General features: G+C 36.9%; 1 protein-coding gene across 3 annotated transcripts in view; it reads left to right on the top strand.

The window, feature by feature from the left end:
• The window catches only part of LOC122563226 (leucine-rich repeat-containing G-protein coupled receptor 6), a 255,999-nt gene that overhangs the window by 79,681 nt on the left and 166,817 nt on the right, over positions 1 to 9,501 (top strand). The window contains exon 1 of one of the 3 annotated variants that reach the window (XM_043716817.1): positions 1,471 to 1,552. The exons of the other annotated variants lie outside the window; for them this stretch is intronic. The gene's annotated coding sequence lies outside the window, so the exon portion shown is untranslated. Of the gene's footprint in view, positions 1 to 1,470; positions 1,553 to 9,501 lie in introns of those variants that run through there. 3 annotated transcript variants of the gene reach the window in all.

Below are 9,501 nucleotides of genomic sequence, written 5' to 3'. Positions count from 1 at the left end.
TGGGAAGGGAAATTGCGGTTTCTAAAGAAGGAGGCCATCTGGTGTTTTCTGTGTGGAACTGGTCCTCCTGGGAGCAGATCCGGCGGAGGCGGAGGAATTGGGAATACGGGATGGCATTTTTGCAAGAGGTAGGGTGGGAAGAGGTGTCATCCAGGTAGCTGTGGGAGTCGGTGGGTTTGTATAAAATGTCAGTGTCAAGTCGGTCGTCACTGATGGAGATGGAGAGGTCCAGGAGGGGGAGGGAGGTGTCAGAGATGGTCCAGGTAAATTTAAGATCAGGGTGGAATGTGTTGTTGAAGTTGATGAATTGCTCAACCTCCTCGTGGGAGCACAAGGTGGCGCCAATGCAGTCACCAATGTGGCGGAGGAAGAGGTGGGGAGTGGTGCTGGTGTAATTACGGAAGATGGACTGTTCTATGTAGCCAACAAAGAGACAGGCATAGCGGGGCCCATACGTGTGCCCATGGCTACCCCTTTGGTCTGGAGGAAGTGGGAGGATTCGAAGGAGAAATTGTTAAGGGTGAGGACCAGTTCGGCCAAACGAATGAGAGTAAATTTTTAAGGGTGAGGACCAGTTCAGCCAAATGACTCTCATTCATTTGGCCGAACTGGTCCTCACCCTTAACAATTTCTCCTTCGAATCCTCCCTCCAGACTAAAGGGGTAGCCATGGGCACATGTATGGGCCCCAGCTATGCCTGTCTCTTTGTTGGCTCTGATCTCCAGCATCTACAGTCCTCATTTTCTCCCATTACACACTACTCATTGTTTGCCACTAACAGTCTCCATTAACAGCCATTCACTCTCCCAGCCAGATCATTATCCACTGCTGTGTTTGCCCAACTGTTCTGCTCTCTCTTTGAACATTATCCCTATCTATCATTTACACCTTAACCCTTCCACCACCCTATATTCTGCATATACACTGACATTTTCCTAGCTACCATCAGTTCTGAGGAAGGGTCACCAGACCCAAAATATTAATTTTGATTTCTCTTCACAGATATTGCCAGACCTGCTGAGCTTTTCCAGCAACTTCTGTTGTTGTTGATTTACAGCATCTGCAGTTCTTTCAGTTTTTAATTACATGTACTGGTATGCCCAGTGACTTTGCTATCCTTTGTCAGGTGTGTCACCTTCTCAGGTGAGTTTAAGTTAGCAGTTTGTTATGTTGCTGACACAGTGTGCACTACATCACAATCAGAAACAATCAAGTAGCAGAAATTAATTGGACCCACTCATCCAATAAAGGCCTTAATTGTTGTTTTTACATTTTCAGAAATTATTGCTTCCTTTTAATTGTTTCCTATTTTTTGTACTCAGAAGTGCTCTGACACACTTAACTAAATGTCTTTTTTGTGCATTCAAAATGATTTTTTAACTACGAACCACCTCCAGCAAATCACTTGTGTAGCCAATTAGATATTTACATGCAAACCCATTAAAGACATTGTAAACCATCAGAAGATGAGGGGGAGATAGGAAAAAGGTTTCTCTTTTAACCCATATCGAGAATTGGAAACCACCTTTCATGCCAAAAAGTTGCTAAAAACGTATGTATTAATTTTTGAATGTTTTAAACACTCACCAAGAGTTGATGGGGGTAAACATGAAAAGTCCGATTGGCATTGTAGGCTATTGGGAGACTACTTGAGGTTATAAAGAAAGGTCCTTATGTTAATGAGTAATAAAACCAATCCTCATTGCTAATCCACTTAGCTATTTATACTGAGGAGAGACTTGTGTATCAAGTGAGAATCCAAACCTCCTAGCAATTTGTAAGGTTAACTGCTAGAAGGTAATAAGGTTACCAAAGATAGTGAACTGTGGTCCTTAATCCCTACCCAAATCTCCACTTCCAGAAAAGTGGATCAAGTGAATCTGTCAGCTTTAAAGATAAGCAATAATTAAAGAGAAATAAGATACCATCTGTTTTGAGTACCTCCTAGTGTGGATTAGATTCATCAAGGGAGCAAAAATGTAACTGATCATTCCTTAGGCCAGTGCCAGGTGCAGAGACTGAAATGGCCTGAGTTTGCAAACAGGATGGTTGAAGTTTGAAGGAAGGCTTGTAATGTAGTTTGTTTGTGCAACCAACAAACAACAATCAGTCCATTCATACACAGAGGTTCAAATAAGTCAGCTTTAATGTCCTCCTTTGGATAAAATATTGATAAATAGAAAAACTATAATACTGCAATTCAGAGAAACATTTTGGATTCATATCTTTCCCCAATTTCCAAAACAATTTAGTAATAGGTTATTATTTTATTGACTCCATCTTCACATTCAAATAGGAATAGATGGCCATATATTCCTTGATATCAACTACAATAAACATCAAGAATTACAACACTGATCAGCCTGGTCCTTTCATATCCCTCACCAGGTACACATTGAAAAATAACTTAGAGCTATATTTGACTAGTCATTATTAAATCCAAACTCTCAGCCACAACAACCTTTTTCTTTTAAAAAAAACTATTCTCCTTAATAAGCTGCATGTATTACTTCTGGAGTGGCATCATGATTGCAATAGATACTGTTCGTATTATTCCAGCAAGTTGTAGGTAAATTGAATGCAAGTTTTTCAAATACAGCCTGAAACATAAATAGAAATTACTGTCAATGTTCCGTATGTTGGTGAGCCGCTAAATAGAGGAGATAGAGGTTTGTTTTGTTGGTGAGACAAATCATACCAGAAGCTCAAGCCAATACTTCAATTTTAGCTGTTGATTGGTCTGTTACTCAAATCCATCATTTTCTGTTTTTGTCTCAGATTTCCAGACATTTTGCCAAAAGTTGCTGAAATACTACAGTGCAATGTAAAATTTATTGTCTCTTAGAGGTTTAGCTTGCTCATTTCCAAAGTCTTTATAAGTTTAGACTTTTTCTTATTGTAAATTTGGATGACCTTTAAGTTCAAAATTTTCCCTTGAAAATGTAAAGTCTATACAATTAGTATCAGTATTTATTAATAATATACATATTTATATATTATGCAGCCCCATTTCAGCATTATTAAATTATAAAAGAAGATGATTGTTTAATCATTTCTGATATGTGAGTTGCTGTTCTACGTTCTCTCCAATCAGATTTCATTAGCGTTTACTAACAGGATAACTTCAATAATGTCAAAATGAGCCATTTGTTTGTAATTTATTATGTGACAAGATTGCCAGTTTTAGGGACAACTATCTTATCAAGAGGTGCTGGCATAGTGGTAATCCAGAGGCCCATGTTAGTCATCTGGGAATACAGGTTCAAATCCCATCATGGTAGTAAGTGGAACTAAAATTTAGTTAAGAAATATGGACACTAGTCTCAGTAATGGTGGCCATTGTTGATTGTCATAAAAATCCATCTGGGTGAAAATGTTCTTTCTGGAAGGAAATCTGGTTTGGTCTACTTCTGATTTCAGACCCATAGCTATGCAATTAATTCTTAACTGTACTTTGAAATGGCCTAGCCAGCCTATTAGTTATATCAAATTGCTACAAAGTCTAGGAAAAATGAAATAAGATAACAATATCCAATCCAGCCACATTGACCTTGTAAATCCTCCTTACTAACACCTGGAGGCTTGTGCCAAAATAAGGAGAGCAAAACTACAGATATTGGAGTGCAGGTTCATAGTTCCTTGAAAGTGGAGTCACACGTAGACAGGAAAGTGAACAAGGCATTTGGTATGCTTGTCTTTATTGGTGAGAGCATTGAGTATAGGAGTTAGGAGGCCATGTTGCAGTTGTACAGGACATTGGTTATGCCACTCTTGGAATACTGTGTGCAGTCTGCTCTCCCTGCTATAGGAAGGATGTTGTGAAACTTGGAAAGGTTCAGAAAAGATGTACAAGGATGTTGGAGGGGTTTGAACAATAACAAGAGGCTGAATAGACCATGGCTATTTTCCCTGGAGCATTGGAGGCTGAGGGGTAACCTTATAGATGTCTATAAAATCACGAGGGGCATAGATAGGGTAATTGGACATGGTCTTTTCCCTGATGTGGGGGAGTGCAAAACTAAAGGATACAGCTTTAAAGTGAGAAGGGAAAGATTTAAAAGAGACTTGACAGGCAACTTTTTCACATAGAGGATCGTGCGTGTATGGAATGAGTTGCCAGAGGAAGTGGTGGAGGCTGGTACTATTACAATATTTAAAAGGTATCTGGATGGGTATATGAATAGAAAGGGTTTAGAGGCATGTAGGCCAAATGCTGTAAAATGGGACTCAATTAATTTTGGATATCTTGTCAACATTGGCAAGTTGGACAAAAGGGTCTGTTTCCTTGCTGTATGTCTCTACGTCTTTATTATGCTACGACTGGTCAAGCAACAGCCTGAAATAGTTATATTTACAGAATCAATTCTTGTAATGCCCATGATACCATCATCACCAATCTTGAGTTCATCCTCTCCCACTAATATTTGACCAAAGGTTGTGGAAAAGTAATATTTGGTCAAAGTAAATTTGTCTTGGGTGTCCTTAATATTGGCTCCAGACATAATGACATCATGTCAATCATGGGCAAGGAAACATCCTGTTGATTACCTTCCAGTATCCTCCCCTCGCTGATGAATCGATACTCCTCCATGTTGAAGAGCATTTTGCGGGACGTATTGAGGGTGGCAAGGCCACAGGATGTTATTTTAGTGAGTACTTCAATATCCATCATCAACAGTGACTCAGTTGTACAATAACTGGGCAACATGGTGGCTCAGTGGTTAGCACTGCCGCTTCACAACACCAGGGTCTTGAGGTCAATTCAGCAGTATGCATCAGCTACAAGAAGCACTGCAGCAACTCACCAAGGCTCCTTTGATAGCATCTTCCAAACCCATGACCTTTACTACCGAGAAGGAAAGAAACAGCAGATGCATGGGAGCACCATCATTTGTAAGTTCTTTCGAAGTCAGTCACTATCTCTCTTAGAACTTCATCATGTTTCTTCACTGTCCCTGGCTTAAAATCTTGGAGCTCTCTTCCTATCAGCAGTGCAAGTGTGCCTACACTACAAACATTGCAAATGTTCAAGAGTGTAACTCACTCACTTTCTCAAAAGAGCTGAGCAATAAATGTTGGCTGAAGCAGTGATACCTACATGTGAAAGAGTAAATTTTAAAAATCTACACCAGTGCATGAAATTGAACTTTAAACGATTTGATTTGAGTATGTCCCAGTTCAAATAAGGCAGACGGTGCAAGGTAAGGATTTAAAAATTTATTCGATAAAGTCAATGTTAACCTAATGTGAAATTCTTTCCATACACTATGAAACACAAGGCACAACTATTTACAATTCCATACGGTAGCAACTGCAATGAGGTCATCCAAGTGGACCTCACAGAGTATGAGTTTCCTGACTGGGACTGTTAATCTGATCCAGTCAGGGAGCCCTCGCGGATAGGCATAAACAGGAATGTCAGAGGTTCTAATCAATCTGAGAGCTGGCTCCGAGGAAACGGGATCAGTGTCAAAGACTTTCCACATGTAAATAAAGGGTGACTTGGTGATGGGATACCGGCCTCTATGGAGTTAGTTCACATACCATAGTCGAATTGAAATTGACTTACATGAAAAGAATTGAATATGTTGAGAATATTCTCCTCAAAGCAAAGAACATAAAGAGGAGATTTCACAAATATTCAAAATCTATGAAGGGGTTTGATGGAGTCAACAAGATGAAGTTGCTTCCTTTGGCAGGTGGTTTGGTAGCTTATTCAGATTCAAGATAATTTTGGGGTAAAATTGGACTGTTTTTAAGCAGCTACTTGTCATGATCTTAAATGCATGTCTTAAAGGACAGTGGAAACAATGGAAATTACTTTCAGAACAGAATTAAACTTGAAAAGAACAAAATGCAGGGACATAGAGAGTGAAAAAAATGGAGTGGAAGTAATTGAAAGCTCTTCAACAACCCAATACAATCACAATGAACCAACTGGTATCCTTTTGTGCTCTGAGAATCAGGAAGTCTATGTACTTCAGATTTGATGTCCCTGTTTCATTACTCACTTACCTTGTTGCTGTTCTTAATTGTGACTGTATCCTATTTTATTGTCATTCTTTCTGTCTCATTTATCTGACAGTTCAGTAAATAATAAGCAAGTATTTTTAAACCATTAAAGAGTGAAAATTGTATAAATCATTGTGAATAATCTAGGATGACCAGTTACAGAGAGGCAGTCTTGGAAATGATTGAACAGGCTTTATAGCCACATTGAATAGTTTTAAATTCGCTTCACCAGAATTAGAATGAATAAAAAAACCTTCATGTTAAATCTACAGAACAAAAAAGATAAAATATGAATACATCTGATTAAAAAAGGATGTTGACCTAAGGCAGGAAATCACCTCTGATCTTCCGAAAAGTGCTTTCTAATAGTTAATGAACATTTCAAAAGGGTGTTCCCTCATCATTGTTAAAAATGAATCAAAAGGTAAAAGAAGAATTAGTTCAGGCAATTACCTTATTGAGATTTTGGGAAATAACAGAAACTAAGAGAAAATGACATTGTACTATTTTGACAACACCAGGTCATTCTGCTATAATGCATGTTTCATTAACATGAATTTGCTTTAACATGATTGACTAATTGGGGACGCTGTTTCTAAAGCACAAAGTTTTAAAGCGTGTATTGGTTATAACATGATTCTGGCCCCATTAGTCTAAATGGTGCAGCTATCACATGATTTTCTTATAACATGGGATTGCACAAGAATGGAACTACAATGTTCCATATGATATTCCTTTATGATAATAAAGTTTCAGTGGCAATTCCTACAACGAAACAATACATTGGAAAGCTTATATCTGGCACCTGGGAATGTGTCAATCATACTTTATATTGAAAAATAAACTTTTTTAGGAATATAATTTTATCACTAATTTTACATTTGATAACTGCTGGATTAAATCATTGACTTCCAGTTCTATAGGGAAAATAACTTGAACTATGTGTTACATTTCAGAAATTTGGAACACCATTTCTTGTAATAACAAAAAGTTGAATGATGAAGATTAAAATCCATTTGTAACTATTTAATTTTGAAGCAAAACAGTTTGATGCTTATAAAAGAGATATTAATTCACTGACATATGTCGTTGACTTATACTATGCACTTACAAATAAATACTGTACTTCACAGAGTGTAATTAAATGAATAATGATACCGAAGATCTGCTGTTGTAAGTGACTAATTCCTCATGAGATGCTGAATCAAAAAAGACAATTTCCTAGGCACCTGAGGCAAAATTGTCCCATCAATCAGTACTACAAAATACAGATTAACTAGTCGTTTGTCTCATTTACTGTTTGTGGAAGTCTGCAGTGTAAAAATTGGTTGCTAAGGTTCCCTGCATAACCATATTAACTGCACTTTGAAATTTGTTGATTAGTTATGTAGTGTTGACAGTAAAAAAATTCATAAACTTTAAAAAATAAAATATCAATTTTCATTTTTATTTATGTTCTTTCCTGTAATCAGGATACAAAAAAATTGTTCCTTTCCTCACAACATTTGTGAAGAAATGGACAATATTTCCTGTAAGGCTTGAATAGATCAAAGGCATATCTGGGTCTTTATTACTATTGTTCACCTATCAGATTAGTTTCCAGGGGAGTAAATATACTTCTTTATTTCTAAATTCAAGATGTGGTCAGATTTTTCAGTTTCGAAAATATACTATTCCCCAAGGGGAAAAAAAACTATCTTTTTTTTTCTATCACAGTTATTTCTTCCCATTAGGACAACATTAAAATACTTCAAGCATGACTCAGAATTGCCAAAATAGGCATAGTACACCTTAAGGTGAAGCATAAGAGCGGAGAACAGTGTAAATACGCACAGAATGGTTCATTCAATCCTATAAAACAAATCTGTCTAATTGTGTGTAGGTGTGTATAGATGTTTAGTTAATTTTGCTCGTTTACTTATGTGTCCTCAGCAGCTGAAAAACAAACCAGCCAAAGTTACTCCATGCCTCATATTCGTCTCACAATGAAAAATGAGGTTCTGATATTTTGACAAAAATGTTTGAGACTATGAATGTTGTCAAGAAATGTGTATTTATCTTGGTATTGTGACAACATTTTTGTGACCCAGTGTCAATACTGTCATATTAAGTAACTGGAATGGATGATTGACAGTGCCTTTTTTTTGTGGCCCTGTCCATGTTACACCTGTCAGAAGTCAAGGTGGAATAATCACTATCAGGCAGTTTACAAGGTCAGCACTTTTCTATATAAACATGGTGAACTGTCTGAAGGGAGTGAGAGAAAGAGAACATTTTTATCTTAGACTGAACACAGGGCAAAAGGCATTGACAGCTGTTTCCAAGTGTACAAAAATAGTTTTACAATTGGTTAGTTAGCATTCAGCTAAAATCTGAGATCTGCAGTATTTTCCTCACTGAATATGTTTAATTGTTGAATTTAACCATAGTGGAAGTCAGTGAAATCCTTTCAAATAACTGATATTCAAACATACTTCTTGCAGGTCAAAGCAATATTGAATAATCACTCAATTGTATTACATTTATAATTTCAATTCCAGCATCTTAAATCTCAGACACATATCACTGATTCATATACTTTTATGTTGCTTATTAGGTGGCTGCATTTATAAAATTATATTGTTTCAGAATTCACACTGGATTCATTTCAGAATTATAATGATGAATGCAGCTTTAAAGCTATGTCGGTTTTCAAAACATTCATGGAAACTGCGGGGATTAAGATCAACTATGCATCTGTAGAATTATGAGTCAAAACTCATTAGATAGAAAAGCATTTTGAGCAACACACAGTTGTAATGTCTTAGTATTGAAATACAATAATATTTTGCTAACAGCATCTTCAGACATTTAGCTGAGTTGAAGAAGTCTTCTTTCTGAGTTAAAGGTTAAGTGTTCAAATTCTAGTGTTATAGTACATAATCTGGACTGACATTTCAATGAAAGACCACTGATCATTGGAGGTGCCATATTTTTAAATAGACATAAATTCAAGCCACTTAGTGTCAGTCACTTGGTCGTAAGAGATCCTATGACACTCTTCAAAGGAAAACAGAGTTCTCCCTGTGAACTTGTTAAAGTTTAAACTCCACACAATATCCCTAAGACACATTAATTGGTCATTTATTTTGTGGTTGCTTTGGCATCTTTCTGTGTGCAACTTGGTTGCTGCATTGCCCACAAACAGTGACTACATAAAAAGGTTACTCAGTGGCTAATCACTTTGGAACTAATTGGGACTTGGAAGATGCTACAGATATGCAAGTTCTTCCTTTTTTTTGTATCTGCTATTGCCAGCCAAAACAAAAAGTAGCAGAATTTTCATATATGAAAATATTATAGCTTTAAGATGTTCATTTTGTCCTGCTTTTTGTTTATGAAGAGAGGTTGAGATAGAGGTGCCAAGCGTACTTTTCCAAGCCAATAAAGTAAACAATTTGTGAGGCCTTAGTTTTTTTTTTAAATTGGAAAAATAGGAGCAGCCTGAAG

Source organism: Chiloscyllium plagiosum, chromosome 26, assembly GCF_004010195.1.
Source record: "Chiloscyllium plagiosum isolate BGI_BamShark_2017 chromosome 26, ASM401019v2, whole genome shotgun sequence".
NCBI classification, from domain to species: domain Eukaryota; kingdom Metazoa; phylum Chordata; class Chondrichthyes; order Orectolobiformes; family Hemiscylliidae; genus Chiloscyllium; species Chiloscyllium plagiosum.
The sequence above is the reverse complement of the archived record's forward strand: the minus strand, read 5'-3'. Positions and strand labels throughout refer to the sequence as shown.